The 14,927-nt window shown below is 45.1% G+C and overlaps 1 protein-coding gene across 5 annotated transcripts in view; it reads left to right on the forward strand.

Annotated features, from left to right (window-relative positions):
- Positions 1–14,927, forward strand: part of MBNL2 (muscleblind like splicing regulator 2) — a 249,726-nt gene that overhangs the window by 67,031 nt on the left and 167,768 nt on the right. Inside the window, exon 1 of one of the 5 annotated variants that reach the window (XM_030567614.1) lies at positions 12,772–12,795. The exons of 3 other annotated variants lie outside the window; for them this stretch is intronic. The gene's annotated coding sequence lies outside the window, so the exon portion shown is untranslated. Of the gene's footprint in view, positions 1–12,771; positions 12,796–13,084; positions 13,244–14,927 lie in introns of those variants that run through there. One more of the 5 variants, XM_030567588.1, reaches the window with a different exon arrangement.

Below are 14,927 nucleotides of genomic sequence, written 5' to 3' on the forward strand. Positions count from 1 at the left end.
CTGCCCGGCAATTGCTAGCCTGCTGGGCGGCTGCCTCACAGGGAACTTAGAGGAGGGGGGAGCTGATGGGGGGCTGCCGGTCCAGCCTGGTTCCAGGCCCCCACCAGCTAGCTCCAATGGACTGCTCTTTCTGTAAGCTCTTTCTGCAAAACAGGCGGCTGCCAAACAACATTATAAGGGAGCACTGCACAACTTTAAACGAGCATGTTCTCTAATTGATCAGCAATGTAGCAACGTAACAACATTAACCAGGATGACTTTAAGTGAGGAGTTACTGTTTATGTATAGTTCAGTTTATTTTTTCCACTGTGCATTACTTTGCACTTAACGTTGAATTTCATCTGCCATTTTGTTGCCCAGTCACCCAGTGTCATGAGATCCCTTTTAACTCTTCACAGTCAGTTTTGGACTTAACTACCTTTAATAACTTTGTGTTATCTGCAAACTTTGCAACTTCTCTGTTCACCCCTTTTTCCAGATCATTAATAAATACGTTGAACAGCACAGGCCTCAGTACAGATTCTTGGAGAACCCTGCTGTTACATACACTTTGTCAGAGTGCAACTATTGTCTCTTGTGCTTTTTATACAAAATCTGTATTATGAAGGAATCACATTGGTATGGTTGGATCCAAACAACCATGTTTTTGTTCAACATACAAAACAGCCAAGGCCTAGCTACATGTATACCCTGCTGATCAGGCATGATTCTGGTGGCTTCTGAAACACAGGGCCATTAGAAGGTTCATAGATTAGTTAAAAGGATATTAGTGACTTCCTATACACTATGCAATGTTTCTCAACCTTTTTGATACCACGGACTGGCTTGCTGCATTCCTAAACTGTGTCAGGGAGACCTCAGGGACCAGCACCGGTCACGGACCAGTTGTTGAGAAACTGCGTTACAGCAACTATAACTTTGAACACAGTTATTTTGTATTGATTTTTATCGACTGTTTGACACTTCTTCTGACGTAAAACTGGGGCAGAAACACCTTAAATCTGATTACTAAATAACAACTTGCTTTTTCAGTCACCCTTGATTGCAAGAAGAGATAATCCAGCTAGCATGGCTTGCTGTAAGAATTATAATTTAACATATACTTTATTTAAATAGCTCAAAACTAAGTGTCAGTAGCATACATAGCTCTGTGGTTATGTTCATGTGCTGCCCTCAGTATCCAGTACTATTTAGGAAGCAGTGCCAACTAGCATCATTAATTTTATCCTCTTAAATTCTTCATAACAGCTGAGAATTAAAAATAGGGCTTATTCATTTGAAGCTTGATTCTTTTTGGTCACACTTTTTACAAGAAGCAAATCAAAGAACAAGACCTCACTAACCTCCAAGGACTTGTTATCAAGGTTGAAATTCAGTTATGACATTTGAGAGAGTAAAAAGATAAAATACACCTGTAGAAACTCTTGAATGGCAGCAGCTGAGAGTCCATCCATTTGTCCCTGACATCTACCTTCCCACCCAAAAGTCCCCTAAATGATAAATTGAAATGACACTTACTCTTCTCTGACCTTTCTCTCCTGTGTTTTTCTTTTTTAAATATTTACAGCCAGTTTGCATTTTTAATAAGGTAAGAGCAGTGGTGCTGCAATCGGTTCTGAGTCAGAGTGTAACTTTCAGAATCAACTTTTTTTTAAATTTCTATTTGCAGAGAAACTTTCCTCTGGAATTACTTCTGGTGTGTTTGAGCTGTCACCTGTCACTTCTGTCAGCTGATTCCTACCACTTGCAATTTGTCTCAGGTATTTCTCCCCACACGTGGATCTATTAACTGCCCAAGTCTCTTGCATTGTCACATTCCCAGTTCATTGCTTTACGCTCCTGATATATAAAATCAAAAGAAGGATTAGTTACCTCAGCAACTCTTCTCTGAATGTACTGCTTCAGCAACATCACGTTGTATAAACAGCCAAGCATATTATGTGACCATGGAACTGTTTAAAGCAGTAGTTTAAAGTTAGGCAGCATGCATCTCTGAAGTGGTACAACATCTAGACCAGTGGTGGGCAACAAGTGGCCCGTGGTCTGCATGCAGCCCATCAGGGTAATCCGCTGGTGAGCCATGAGACTGTTTGTTTACATTGCCTGTCCACAGGCATGGCCACCCGCAGCTCCCAGTGCAGTGGTGGATTTAGCATTAGTGGGGCCCTGTGCTCAGCTTCATTTTTGGGGCCCCACCCAGCCCTTTCTTATCTTCCCTACCTCCACCCCTGTTTTTCATTCTTTTCTTTTTCATCTTCCTCCTATAAGTAATAGGAAGTAAATGAAAATAAAGTGAGATACCTTGATTGTTTTTGTAGTCTAACTTATTTTTTCACAGACCACTTTAAAAACTGCTGAGGGTCGTGGTGGATGACTTAATGATCTTTCCAAATATTGTTTGTACCATTCACTAGCTATTGTAAAGCACTTTGGCTAAGAGCACTTTATAAAAAAAAATGTAAAAAAAAATTGGGGTTTGGGGTCTGGACAAGACTTAGGGTTTGGGAGAGGGCTGGGGGTGCAGGGTCTGGGAGGGAGTTAGGGTACAAGAGCAGGCTGGAGGTTAGGGTGTGGGGTCTGGCCAGGAGTTAGGATGCGGGAGGGGGCTCATGGCTGGGGCAGGAGGTTTGGGTGTGGAGCGGTTACCTGGGGCAGCTCCCATTTGGTGTGAGGGGTGCAGGTGGGGATGTGGGGGGGTGCAGGAGTCAGGGTGGACAGGAGGCTGGATGTGTGTGAGGGGGGTGCAGGAGTCAGGGCTGGGGGTTTGTGAGGGGGTGCAGGAGTCCGCGCTGGATGTGTGTGAAGGGATGCAGGAGTCATGGAGGTCAGGGGTGGAGGTGAGGGGGTGCAGGAGCAGGCTGGGGGGTTGGGGTGTAGAGTCTGACCAGGAGTTAGGTTGCAGGCGGGGACTCAGGGTTGTGGCAGGAGGTTGGGGTGTGGAGTGCTTACCTGGGGCAGCTCCCATTTGCTGCAAGGGGTGCAGGTGGGAATGGGGGAGGGGAGTGCAGGAGCTCCCATTTGGTGCCCAGGGTGGGGGTGCAGATGTGGGGGGGGCAGAAGTCAGGGCATGGGGTAGGGGGCTAGGTATGTGTGGGGGATGCAGGAGTCAGGGAGGGCTGGGGGCATGTGAGGGGGATGCAGGAGTCAGGGCAGAAGGCTGAGGGTGTTGGCTGGGGTTGTGGGGGTGCTCCCATCCCCCTGCCCTGAGCGGCTTACGGTAGGAGTCTGGGGGGTGTATGTGTAGGGGGAGTATGGGGGCCCTGCCTTTTCTCTGCCCTACCCCAATTCCACTCCCCCTCCCAAGGCCCCGCCGCCCTTTCTCCCCCGAGTGTGCTGCAGCCCTGTTCCTCCCCCTCCTTCCTGGAGTAGCCTGAGTGCCGGCAAACAGCTGTTTGGTGGCGAGGGAAGCACGGGGAGGGACAGGAACGTGGCATGCTGGGGTAAGAGGCAGGGAAGAGGTGGGAGAGGGAGGAGCTTGGCTGCCAGTGGGGGCAGAGCCTGCAGCAGGAACCCCAGGAGCCGGCAGGACCAAGCTTCTGCCCCCCGCAGCTGCCCGTCCCTGGGCCCACTGTTGTTGGGGGGCCTCGTGCCAGAGCACCTTGTATTTTACTGATTTCAGAGTAGCAACTGTATTAGTCTGTATCCACAAAAAGATCATGAGTACTTGTGGCACCTTAGAGACTAACAAATTTAAGCCCACAAAAGCTTATGCTCAAAATGCTCAAATAAATTTGTTAGTCTCTAAGGTGCCACAAGTACTCCTGTTCTTTCTGTGTTTTACTGTAAATCTGCCTCTGTCCCAGTGGCCGTGGTTCGCCATTCCCTGCGAATGGGAGCTGCGAGAAGTGACGCAGGCCACAGGGACGTGCTGGCCACCATTTCCTGCAGCTCCCATTGGCCAGGAACGGTGAACTGCAGCCACTGGGAGCGGCAGGTGGTGTTTGGTTTTGTGCAGTTAGAAAGTTGGCAACCCTATGTAAAAGGAGGAGAGACTGTGTGGCTGGAGCTCAAACCCTATAAACTTGAACCACCCAGCAGATGAAAGTTTATGAATTATTTAAAATTAAGCTTTTTATGCAAAAGTTGGATTTGTGCCAAGGTAAATAGAATTTTGGTATTAAAGAATATCCAGAGCCTCCAAGGGAGAAAAAATTAAGAACATTAAACTAAGATAAAGATCGTCTCTAGGTATCTGTTCAAATCCAACTCAGGTCAGTGGTGACTGAAAGCCATTGGTACCAGATGACCATTTCCTGAAAGAAGTTAATAGCTGGTTTCACTCTAGTTCCTTGTGGACTGATGTTTGCATTGCAACACCTACCATCACAATTGTACCAGGCTCAATAAATAATTGAAGGGAACAAGAGGCAAATAACTGAAAGAACAGAGGGACTAATAACTCATAAGCCATAAAGTGGTTTCTCCAGGTAAGATCGAGACAGACTGATGAGACAATGTGAAGATATTTGCAGTGTTTATGACAGTGCAGTATTGTTCCTTTTTTCTTCGGATGGACAGAAGATTTCAGTCTTTAAGACTGTCATCTTACATAAGCACGCAATTCTCCTTAAACCCCCCCCCCCACTGTATTCACTTTTCATTAAAACATATTGGGCTAAGTTTTCAAAGCAGTGTGTAAATATTTTGCTGATCTCAGTGAACACTGTGAGTAACAGCTATGCAAGCTTCCCCACCTCTCCTCACCAAAGTCTCTCACTCCTACTTGGACCCACTGTGTGGCTGAGAGGTGTTTTTAATGTTGTTTTTCTCTACTGAAGAAAAAAGGGAACTGAAGAGTGCTCTTATAGCGCCTTAACAAAACAGACAGCAGTTCCAGAATTCTGCTCTCACTTGCACTGGAGTAAACCTGAAATATCATTATTGACTTCACTGGGGCTAGTCCTGATTTACAGAGGGGTAAGTCTGGGTATTCATTGGTCCAGCAAATTTAGTTCTGTATTCAGCATTGGTAGCAATATTACCACATTGTTTTCATCATCTGGGGTGAAGACATAAATCTAATAGATCACCAGTCATGTGAGTATAAAAGAAGGGGAAGAATACTGTTGTTTTTGTGGACACAGACTAACACGGCTGCTACTCTGAAACATATAAAGTATGTTCTTTAGCAATATCATAATCCAAAGTGCGTAGAAGCAACAGTTGGTCCCTTACACAAATTAGCTGGTGACTGCAAATGTCTTTAAGATTATTATAGTAACTAAAAGAATGACCTAAATATAGCTTTTAGAGGATTTTAAACATGAGTAATATTGTGTATATAGTATTAAATAATCATTAACTGCTCTAGCCATGTCAAATACACCAAGAAACAATTCAAAGAATGCCATGGGAAAAGACTTTCAGATTCCTGTTTCCCTTGAGGAATTTCCATATTTAAAAAGTGATGTTTCCTAACTTCTTGTCCCAGGGTGCTTCTACAGCTACTTGTATGCCTCACTACCTAGTCTGTTTCTATGATGGATTCTCCATCAATGGCAATTTTAGTAAGTTATCCAGTCTTGATTTTAAAAGATACAATCTAGGATTTTGGGGGGGCGGAAACACTATGGCCTGCGTTAGACAAGTGGTCAGACTAGATGATCCCAAGGGTCCCTTCTGGCTTTGGAATCTATGCTCTGATGGTCCCTTCTGGTCTTAATTCTATGACTGACTATGAAAACATTTCCAAAACCAGCACCCTCGTAAGAGAGCCGAAAGGAAGGAGGGATGAGGGAGTGTGAGAGGTATATGCCCACTGTTTCCAATGCTAGTAAGCAATAACTTGCCAAAAATTTGGTGGAGAAAATATTCAATCAAAGAATAAATTACTCTGTTCATCTTCAGCAGGCCACCATGGACCACCAAAGAAAATGTAAGAGTCTAGCTGCCCTACTACCTGAATAGCAAATATAGCAAAACACATATCAGAAGTTCCTGAAGAATTATATAGAAATCAGCTTTACGAACTAGCAAGTAGAAAAGAAGACATCCATGATCTACTTTTTACTAATAGGGAAGACATGATTGAGACTATATGGAAGCTTGGAGCCAGTGACCGTGAACTGCTTGAAGTCAGCATAGTAAGGAATGAGTTCACAAAAATGCAGCAGATTTTGGAAAAGCAAATGTTGGATAATTCAGAAAGCTACCGAGTAAGGTACGGTCACCGTTACAGGGCTTACCTCTGTCCCCTTTCTGGTCTCTGAGAGCACCCTTCAGGTGTTTGGACTTGTTCCCTTACCTGTCTTGGCATGGAATTTCTCAATTCTCCCACTCTTAGACCAGGATCTGGGCACAACGTCACTTCTGTGTTGACCACCTATTTCTGTGCAGGTTTAACTGAACACCTGCCGTCTTCCCTTTAGAAGCCTGAGACTAATGCTATACAATGATGAACATCATTCTTAAAATTAGTATATTTATTAGCAAACGGGAAAAAGCATTAGAGAAAGTGATTTCAAAACAAGCAGCCCACATGCATGTTATGTCTCGTTTAGTTTTATGCTTCACTACAAGTTAGATGGGCTTCCCTCTTGAGTTAGAGGAACAGAACAGGCTCAGTGTATATTCTTTTAGGAAGCCAAGGAGCAATTAGGACACAGTCTTTTTTGTCTTCCTTCCACAGAGGGTGTCCCACTGACTCCTCTTGCTTTTCAGGGAAGCTAGTTATTCTCAATCCCATCTTTCCTTCCACTTTCCTTGTGCTCTCTGACCTCAATTACTTTAGTGCTCAGTCATCTTTGTAACAGGATCTAGGTGTGAAGTCTTTCTTTCTCCTAGCCAGCCATCTAAGAGAAAGTCCCTGGGAAGGTTGCTCCATTGCTTGGAATTTATATCCTATCAGCATTAAAGGCTTATGTCTGTAGGGATGTGTGCTGAAACTGTTTTTTCTCCCTTGACATTCCAATCCCCCATCTCAGAAATCCTATACATGTTCTGAGGTGCAGCTCAGTATTCACCAATGAGCTCCCCTACATTTGTCATAGCTACCAGGGAAAAAATATTAAAATTTACCAGTAAAAGCAAGGCTGGGGAATCCTAAAAGACACCATTATTAAGGGACAAAAAACTATAAAGCTGTGACTGACTGGCATTGTTTGGTTAAGAAGAAATTATGAAGAAAATAAGAATCCTTCCTTATAAGAGGTACAGTGAGCTAGACTTACATTGCTACTTTGTGATGGGGTGCACAAACCCAATGCTGGGTGTCAGGCAGGAAGAGGATAATGGAGAGAAGAAGACTTGAGGGGTGGGAGTGGTAAGATCTGTAGGGGTAGGCTGAGAACAAAGCTTAGACTATTTTAATTTAAGAGGTCAATAATGCAAAGTAAGGAAATCCATAGTGATGTAATTTTTAACTTGATAGCATCCCTTTATTCTTAATCTATTAAAATTGCTGAAACATATTGAATTCTTAGCACTTATGTAGCACTCTGCATCTTTGAAGTGCTGTGAAGTATTGAATATACAGCAAAGAGCTGTTTTTGAATATTTAAGGAGATTTGTGGAAGTACATCGGTTTTGTTGGAGGCAGATGTTTGTCAGTTTTTCACTTTTGTTTTTGGTATTGAGAAACTGAAACTAAAAACTAAGACACCAATACATTCCATTACTCAATATAATTGTTTATTAATATATTATAAAAGTTCATTGGCAGAAATAGTTCAGCTATCCCTCCTCCTGCCTTATACACAATACATTTTCTTCATTACTCAGTGTTTCTGTAAGCTCTCTGCATGAATCATTCTTTACACCTTAGCATGCCTATTTTGCAATAATATGTCATTGTATTCAACATAAAATGAGACCTCCTCTGGCTACCTTTAAATATACTGTTCCTAGTTTAATGGTAAGGGCATAATAAGAGATGAAGGGCTAAATTCTGTAGACCTTTGTCCTTACTCACAAATTAGCTTCATTTGGGAGTTTGCCTGAGTAAGAACTGCAGGATTTGGGCTAAAGAAATAACAGGAAACACATACATTCTTTAGAGATTTGTCAAATGGTTTAGCAGACTGTGCAGATATATCTAGAAAGTGTTTATGTTCTCAATTGACTGCAGTGTGCCAAAGCAGCTTTGAGAGAACCAAATACTGACACTGACAAACTCGTTGCATTGTGGTGATGCATGATAGTCACAGAAATGTGATAGTCTATAATGTTTTGTTAAATAACAGAACTATGTAATACTATACGTTCATGTGACAATATAATGGTTCAGAGACTTTCCAGGTGCAACTCCCTTTGAAATTACACCTGAGATGAATTTGGCCCAATTCATCATATAAGAAATGTAAAGAAAATTGCTGTATTTCCATAGCTTTGTGGATGCGAGTTGTGATTTGATTTGATTTGATTTTACGACAAAAAAGTAAATTAGAGAGAAGCATGTGTATTTTCTTTCATGGGTGATAACTTTAGTTAAGTCAAGAGATGCTCTTTGTGCAGCTGGAAGGAAATCTCCCTTATAACAACCTTCTTAAGACAATTTAAATCTAGGTGAGAATTTCTAGCTCAATAAATTTTCCCTTAGCAAAAAAAGTGTTGCCACGGTTCTCTCAACTTCTGTTACTGCATGTCAGTCTGATGCAGTCAGAGTCACTTTCATAATCACAACTTGCTAGTCAGCCCCAGGAAAAGATTTAATCAGGTAAGTCTTTTCTCCCTTTCTGCAAAGGTTGAAAATTGAACTCTTGCGGACTTGATTCCCCCCACCCAACCCCTCCCATTATTGCAGTTTGAAACAGGCGCCATTTCCGAGCAAACACTCATTCATCCATCTTTGCAATGACTTACTCAGTTTGAAAAAATGTCTTTACAGTGAAGGTTTTTATAACTAGCAGTCAGAATTCAAACAATAATGTTACTGTTATAAATCATAAGTTTAAATCCATTAACGCCAGCAATGAACACAATTCATCTCTGACCTTCCCATTGGGCATTTTTATATAAGAATGATCCACATGCATAGAAAATCTTGTAAAGTGATGTCAAGAATTTTAGATCCAGATAATAATATACTAACTCCCATTTTTAGGCACCACTGCGATCCACAAAATTTCCATTCAACTGTTGCCTGTAGGCACCTAGACTTACTTGGCGTTTACATTTTTGCCTCTGGGCATGTGCACTGCAGCTTCCCTTTAGGGGTCTGGGCACCTATCTCCTGCCTAAACCCCAAAGTGAATCTCTAATGGGGGAAGATAGTTGTTTGGGTGCCTAAGTCACATGTTGGTGCCTGACCCAGTAAGTATGGCTCAAAGGCTGCCATCCAGATCAGGCCCCTCAGTTGAGTTCACTCCAAACAGCTGAGGTTGTAGGGGGAAAGAGGAAGACCTTTCTTCTAACCTTCAGCCTACTGGTTAGAGTACTCACCCACCACATGAAAACTCACTGGTTTTGTCCTCCCCGCCCCCATTGAGAGGGAGAAAGGATTTGAACAGGGATTGGCCACATCACAGGTTAGTGCTGGTCCTTGTCCCCTGATTGCCCCCTCCTGGGACCCCTGCCCCTAACTGCCCCCCAGGACCCCACCCCCTAAGCACCACTGGTCCTTGTCCTCTGATTGCCCCCTCCCAGGACCCCTGCCCCTAACTGCCCCTTGGGACCCCAGCCCCTATCTAAGCCTTCTCCTTGTCCCCAACTGCCCCCTCCTGAGACCCCCGCACAACTTCCCCCCTAGGACCCCACCCCCTACCTGTCCCCTGACAAACCCCTGGGACTCCCATGCCTATCCAACCACTGCCTGTCCCCTGACTGCCCCCCCGAACCCCTGACCCATCTAACCACCCATTCTCCCTGCCCCTGACTGCCCCCCCGAACCTCCGCCCCATCCAACCCCCTCTGTTCCCTGTCCCTTGACTGCCCCCCCGGAACTCCCTACCCCTTTTCCAACCCCCCAGCCTCCTTACCATGCCACTCAGACCAGCGTCTCTGGCTACGCATGGCGCCAGACACGCTGCTGCATACATGCTGCCGTGCTCCCCTGCAGAGCCCACAGCTGCCCTTCCCCCTCTCACACCCAGCACCTGCCTTCCAGATTTGAACACCTCAAAATTCAGGAGTGCTCAAACTCAGTTTGGGCAGCTGTTACTTCATTTCTCCCAAATCAAATATACTGATCCACTGTAACTTGCTGTAGAAAAAATAGGATAAAATTGAGCAAGAAATGCTTCCCAGTGGTTATTAGGACTGGAATTGCTATTTTCAACAGCCATTGCCTTTTTTTGTTTTTTTGTTTAAAAGGAAGACAGTGATATTGCATTGGCAAATTCCCCATAGAAAGAAAGAGTGGAACAAAAGAATAATAAAGGCACCTCAACTTTTCCTCATTTATGTAGGACAGTCTTATAATATGCATCCAGATATCCTCCAATCACACAAGTTGAAAATTGTTCCACTTTCCTGCCTCTCTGTAACCATATGGGAACCAATCCTGTCTGTTTTTTGTGCACATCCAAAATTCCTGCTGAATGACCCTCCCTGGGAGCAAGTTACCAGTGGCCCAGGGCTGCGGTGGAAGGAGGGTGCAGGTATGGGTGGGGGAGAGCCCAAGGCTGGGGTGGCAGGAGGTGTGTGTGGGGGCGCTGGTGGAGGGGTAGAGGGGAGCCCAGGGCTGGGGTGGCAGGGGGGTGGGGAGAGGGCACTGATGGGGGGGAAGCCCAGCGCTGGGGCGGCAGGGTGTGTGTGGGGTGGGGTGGGGAGAGCCCAGGGCTGGGATAGGGGACAGCCAAAACATTTTTTCCTTGGGGTGGCAAAAAACCTAGGGCCGGCCCTGATAATATATAATCTTTAGTCAGAAAAGCTTATAGTGAAAACTATGGTTGGAAGCTGACGCTAGGCAAATTCAAACTAGACCTATGATGTAAATTAAGTGATAGTAATTAACTACTGGAACATTTTATCTAGAGATGTAGTGAATTCTTCAGTACTTGAAGTCTTCAAATTGAAACTGTATCTTTCTAAAAGACATCCTATGGCTCAACCAGACATAATGGGGTTGATGATGAGTTCCGTGGGTTATGCAGGAGATCAGATTATCTTAAATGGTTCCTTTGGGGTTTAAAATCTATTAATCAAAATGGAAGATTTCCCTATATGTTAAATGATGAATGTCAAATCTAGTTTTATGTTATGAAAAATTCTTATACCAAAGTTAAAGAATTCAGTCACTCCCAATATTTTTTTTGCAAATATATTTGTAGAGTTATTGCCAGAAATGCATCAAGAACAGATGGGTTGGACCTCACCCTCCTACGTTTTGCTTGTAAGCAAGTTTAATGCTTCATTAACTTATGAATATAACTTATGAAAAATGGCATCTCAGAAACATACAAAAGGAGTATGCAGTCTTGTTTCCTAGTTCTGTAATCTTCCACAGAATTATCAACAGTTGATGGTTTGCTAAGCCTTAATTCTGCCAGTCTTACATTTAGTTCCATGTGGGTTTTTTTCTGAAGAAAGAAATTAGTAAAATTACTAATAGTACTTGCTGGTAATGAAAGCTAAATGGAGTCCAATATAATCTTCTGTGTGTACAGGCACATAGTTTCTGGAAGAATCTCATTCTGAGCTGAAGCTTTCCATGCTTGGTTTGAGAAAAATCTCTTCAATCATCAAACTATCTGATAGCCTGGTCAACCCTAGTATGTCGAAAATGGCAGTTACACCTCAGCAGTGTAAATCTGCATAGTTCCACTGACTTCAATGGATCTGTGTTGACTTATACCAACTTGCCTCTAGCATTTAAATAAATAGTTCTTAATGAGGAAGGTTCACTTATATTTTGGAGGCAAGAGTGGGGGAAAGAGACTGCATGCCTGCACTAACATAGACCTTGTTGTGACCTGGTATATGATGCTGAGGAGACTACAAGGGCTGTGACAGCTGGCCTTTTGCCAACATCTTTTTGTGGTGAAGGTGTGGTCTACTGGTCTACATTAATCTTGTGCCCAAGTTAGTAAAATCAGTACAACCCTCTTGTATGGTACTCTTATTTTTAAGTGTCCACACAAGAGGGTTTGGTTGCATGGTGCACAAACTGTGAAGGATATCACTAAGGTGTCTCCTACAAACCCTTCAAAACTGGTGCCTTCAAAACTGCTTTTTACCACTAGGTAAGACATTAAGACACTAGTAGCATTCCTCATTCTAAGTATCTGGTCTTAGTGGTAGCTATTTGATTAAACAAATAAAGAATAAAAGTATTTCATATTTGCCCTGTTTTCTCAAATTTACTACATACAATTTTTCAAAGTGGAAGAATATTTTGCACAAAACTGCTCTAGAGAATGATGGGTTATTTTAAGAAAGCAGGAGGCAAAATTAATGAGCCATACTCTAATAGCAATAAGCCTTATGACAGTGTGCATTCATAGCCTATTGGTGCATTTCAGAGGTGGCAGAACCTGCATGCCAAAACCCTACTGACTTATACCCTGGGGAGGTTTATTGCTATTTTAAGAGTAAATTGCTTTTTGCAGTGACTTCACTTTCCCGCCATTGTCAAGAAGAAGAATAAAAGGGTGTTTGTCGTTGGGTGGATTTTGCAGTCTTGCTTGGTCTCAATCCCTGTAGTTACTACCTAGTGGCGTGGGAGTACTTCCCACTTCTTGCTCAACTTGGCTCCCATACTGCCACCGATCCCGGTTTCAGTGGGACTACTCAGGATCGCAAAGGTAAGCACGTGTGTGTTTCCAGGAGCAGGGCCCAAGTGGTGAACTGTGTGCTTGGGTCGTGTAGGCACAGGATGGACGAGTGAGGTGGGGACTACAGACCCAGGGAAGAGCGCAGGTGAGAAATAGTTGAAGGGGGCTGTGCGTGGTGTCCTTCCCCTCCCCGCCCCCGGCGAGGTTTGGGTCAGGTTGGGTGGGAGCCCTACACCAGGGTGTGCAGGGGCGGTGGCAGGGCGCTGGGGAGTGCCCCCCGGAGGCGAGGCGCTGGGTGATGGGGAAGCGCTGGGGCGCACACTCTCCAGGCGGGGCGGTGGGCGGATGCAGCCCGTGCGAGTCCCTCGGGGGTGGGGGGCACGTTCGAGGGGTGCAGGAGCTGCAGTGTCGCTTTAGGGGAGGGAGGCGGAGTCACCGGGGGAGCTGCACCCTCCCCTCCGCGCACAGGGCGGGGTGGCCAGGCCTGGCCCAGCCTGGAGCGCGTCGCTGGCGTGTGTGGGGCCGCGGCGGGAGAGAGGCGGCAGCTAAGCTCCGAGGTCGCCAGGCTGACACAGCCAGGGCCCCGCTAGCAGGTCAGATGCGCCGCGGGTGTGTGAGGGGTGTGGGGCAGGGCCCAGGGGCCGTGCGGGTGCGTGTCCGTGGGTGCCGTGCGCGGGGGGCAGCGAGGCGCCCAGAGGCTGGGGGACGAGGGCACCGGCAGACGGGCCTGCAGCGCTCCGCGGGGCTGAACTGGTCCCCGGGTGCCGGGGCGGCTTTTTGTTCGCATGGTTTGGGTGCCTGCGCTTGTTTGTCGCTCCGGCTCTGACGAGGCGCGGGGGCTCAGGCTGCGCTGCGAAACCCCACCCACCCCCAGGCTCCGCTTTGCCTCCTGCGGCTCCCACGCTGCAGACGGGGAGACCTTGCTGGGCTCCCGAGTGACAAGCAAGGCCGGCGTGTGTCAGCTCTGCACCTGTGCAGGAAACTCGTGTCGGGAGGGACGCTGACCTAGGGCCCTTCTCCAGCGCGTCCCCGCCCCGGTGAGGAGTTACGGCTGAAGAGCGCTACGTTGCCCTGCTTTGTTGACATGGGCAAGTGCTTATCCTTAAACTTTGGCGTGTTTCCCACGTCTGTTCTAAGGAGTTGGGCTGCCCCAGAGGTGGTAACCACTGAGACTGGAGTTCTGTGTGAGTTAGACAGGAGCTTCGTGCTCTTCCGCGGGACGGGGAGAACTCTGCTTACTCCTTATTCTGTGTGGTTCAGTGGCAATTGATAGTTCTGTTAACTCAGCGTTTGGCACTCTGCGCTTGGTAGAAAGTAGCAGTGAGCAGAACTAATGTTTTTGTTTCTTCTTCTGGAGGAGATCTCTGATTAAGGCCTTGTTTACGTTAGCATTTTTCTTCAAATTTCTCACCATTGCAGTTCTGCTGCTGGCAGTAGTGGCTAGGTGGGCTTATGCAGATATCTTTCCAGAAGCCACTGGTCCCTCTTAACTCATCTAGACTTGCTGTAATTAGGATTAGACAATACTGTGGCTAAAACATCAGTGGCCTGTCTGTACTAGCTCTTCCTTTACTGCTAATGTGCCTCTGGTAGAGCTGTGCTGGTGGGAGTGAAACAGTGGGAAGTTGGAAGAAAAATGCTAGTTTGTAATCACACCTTGAGAAACTGGGGAAAACACTTAAGTACCCTCCTCTATTACCAATTATACGCAGAAAGCCTGTAGACAGATAATGTTGATTAGAAGATGTCTTTTCACTTTTAAAAAAAAATCTTTATTTTCAGTCAGTTTCTGTTTTGAGATGTTTTGTCTGTGATTTTTAGACCTGTTCTACTCCTGACCACAAGTGCAAATAACATCAATAATAATGCATACATATATTTGAAACAGCATGACCTACCTTTTGATATACTTTGTTTAACTGTAGTATGAAGCTATGCAAGGATAATCTAATTAGTGAGAATGTTTATGGTAGTCATTTCAAATTGCTGTATTTTGAAAATAATACAGAATTATAATTAGGAGCAGAATGTAATTGTTTTCTTAAATATATGTGACTCAGCATGTAACTTTAAAACACTGTTTATACCATGATGTGTGGATTAAAAAAATCCTTTTGATCCTCATTACCTACAGATCTTGCATTGAGTTTTCTGACACTCAGTGTGTATTTGAACACTGAAGTGCCATCCAGGGAATACTGTCCTTGAAGAATGGTCTCTAGCATTTCTGTGCCAGGCTGGTAGAAAACCACTTGCTCTTAAAATGTGTTGATAATG

The sequence above is a fragment of the Gopherus evgoodei genome, chromosome 1 (assembly GCF_007399415.2).
Source record: "Gopherus evgoodei ecotype Sinaloan lineage chromosome 1, rGopEvg1_v1.p, whole genome shotgun sequence".
NCBI lineage: Eukaryota > Metazoa > Chordata > Testudines > Testudinidae > Gopherus > Gopherus evgoodei.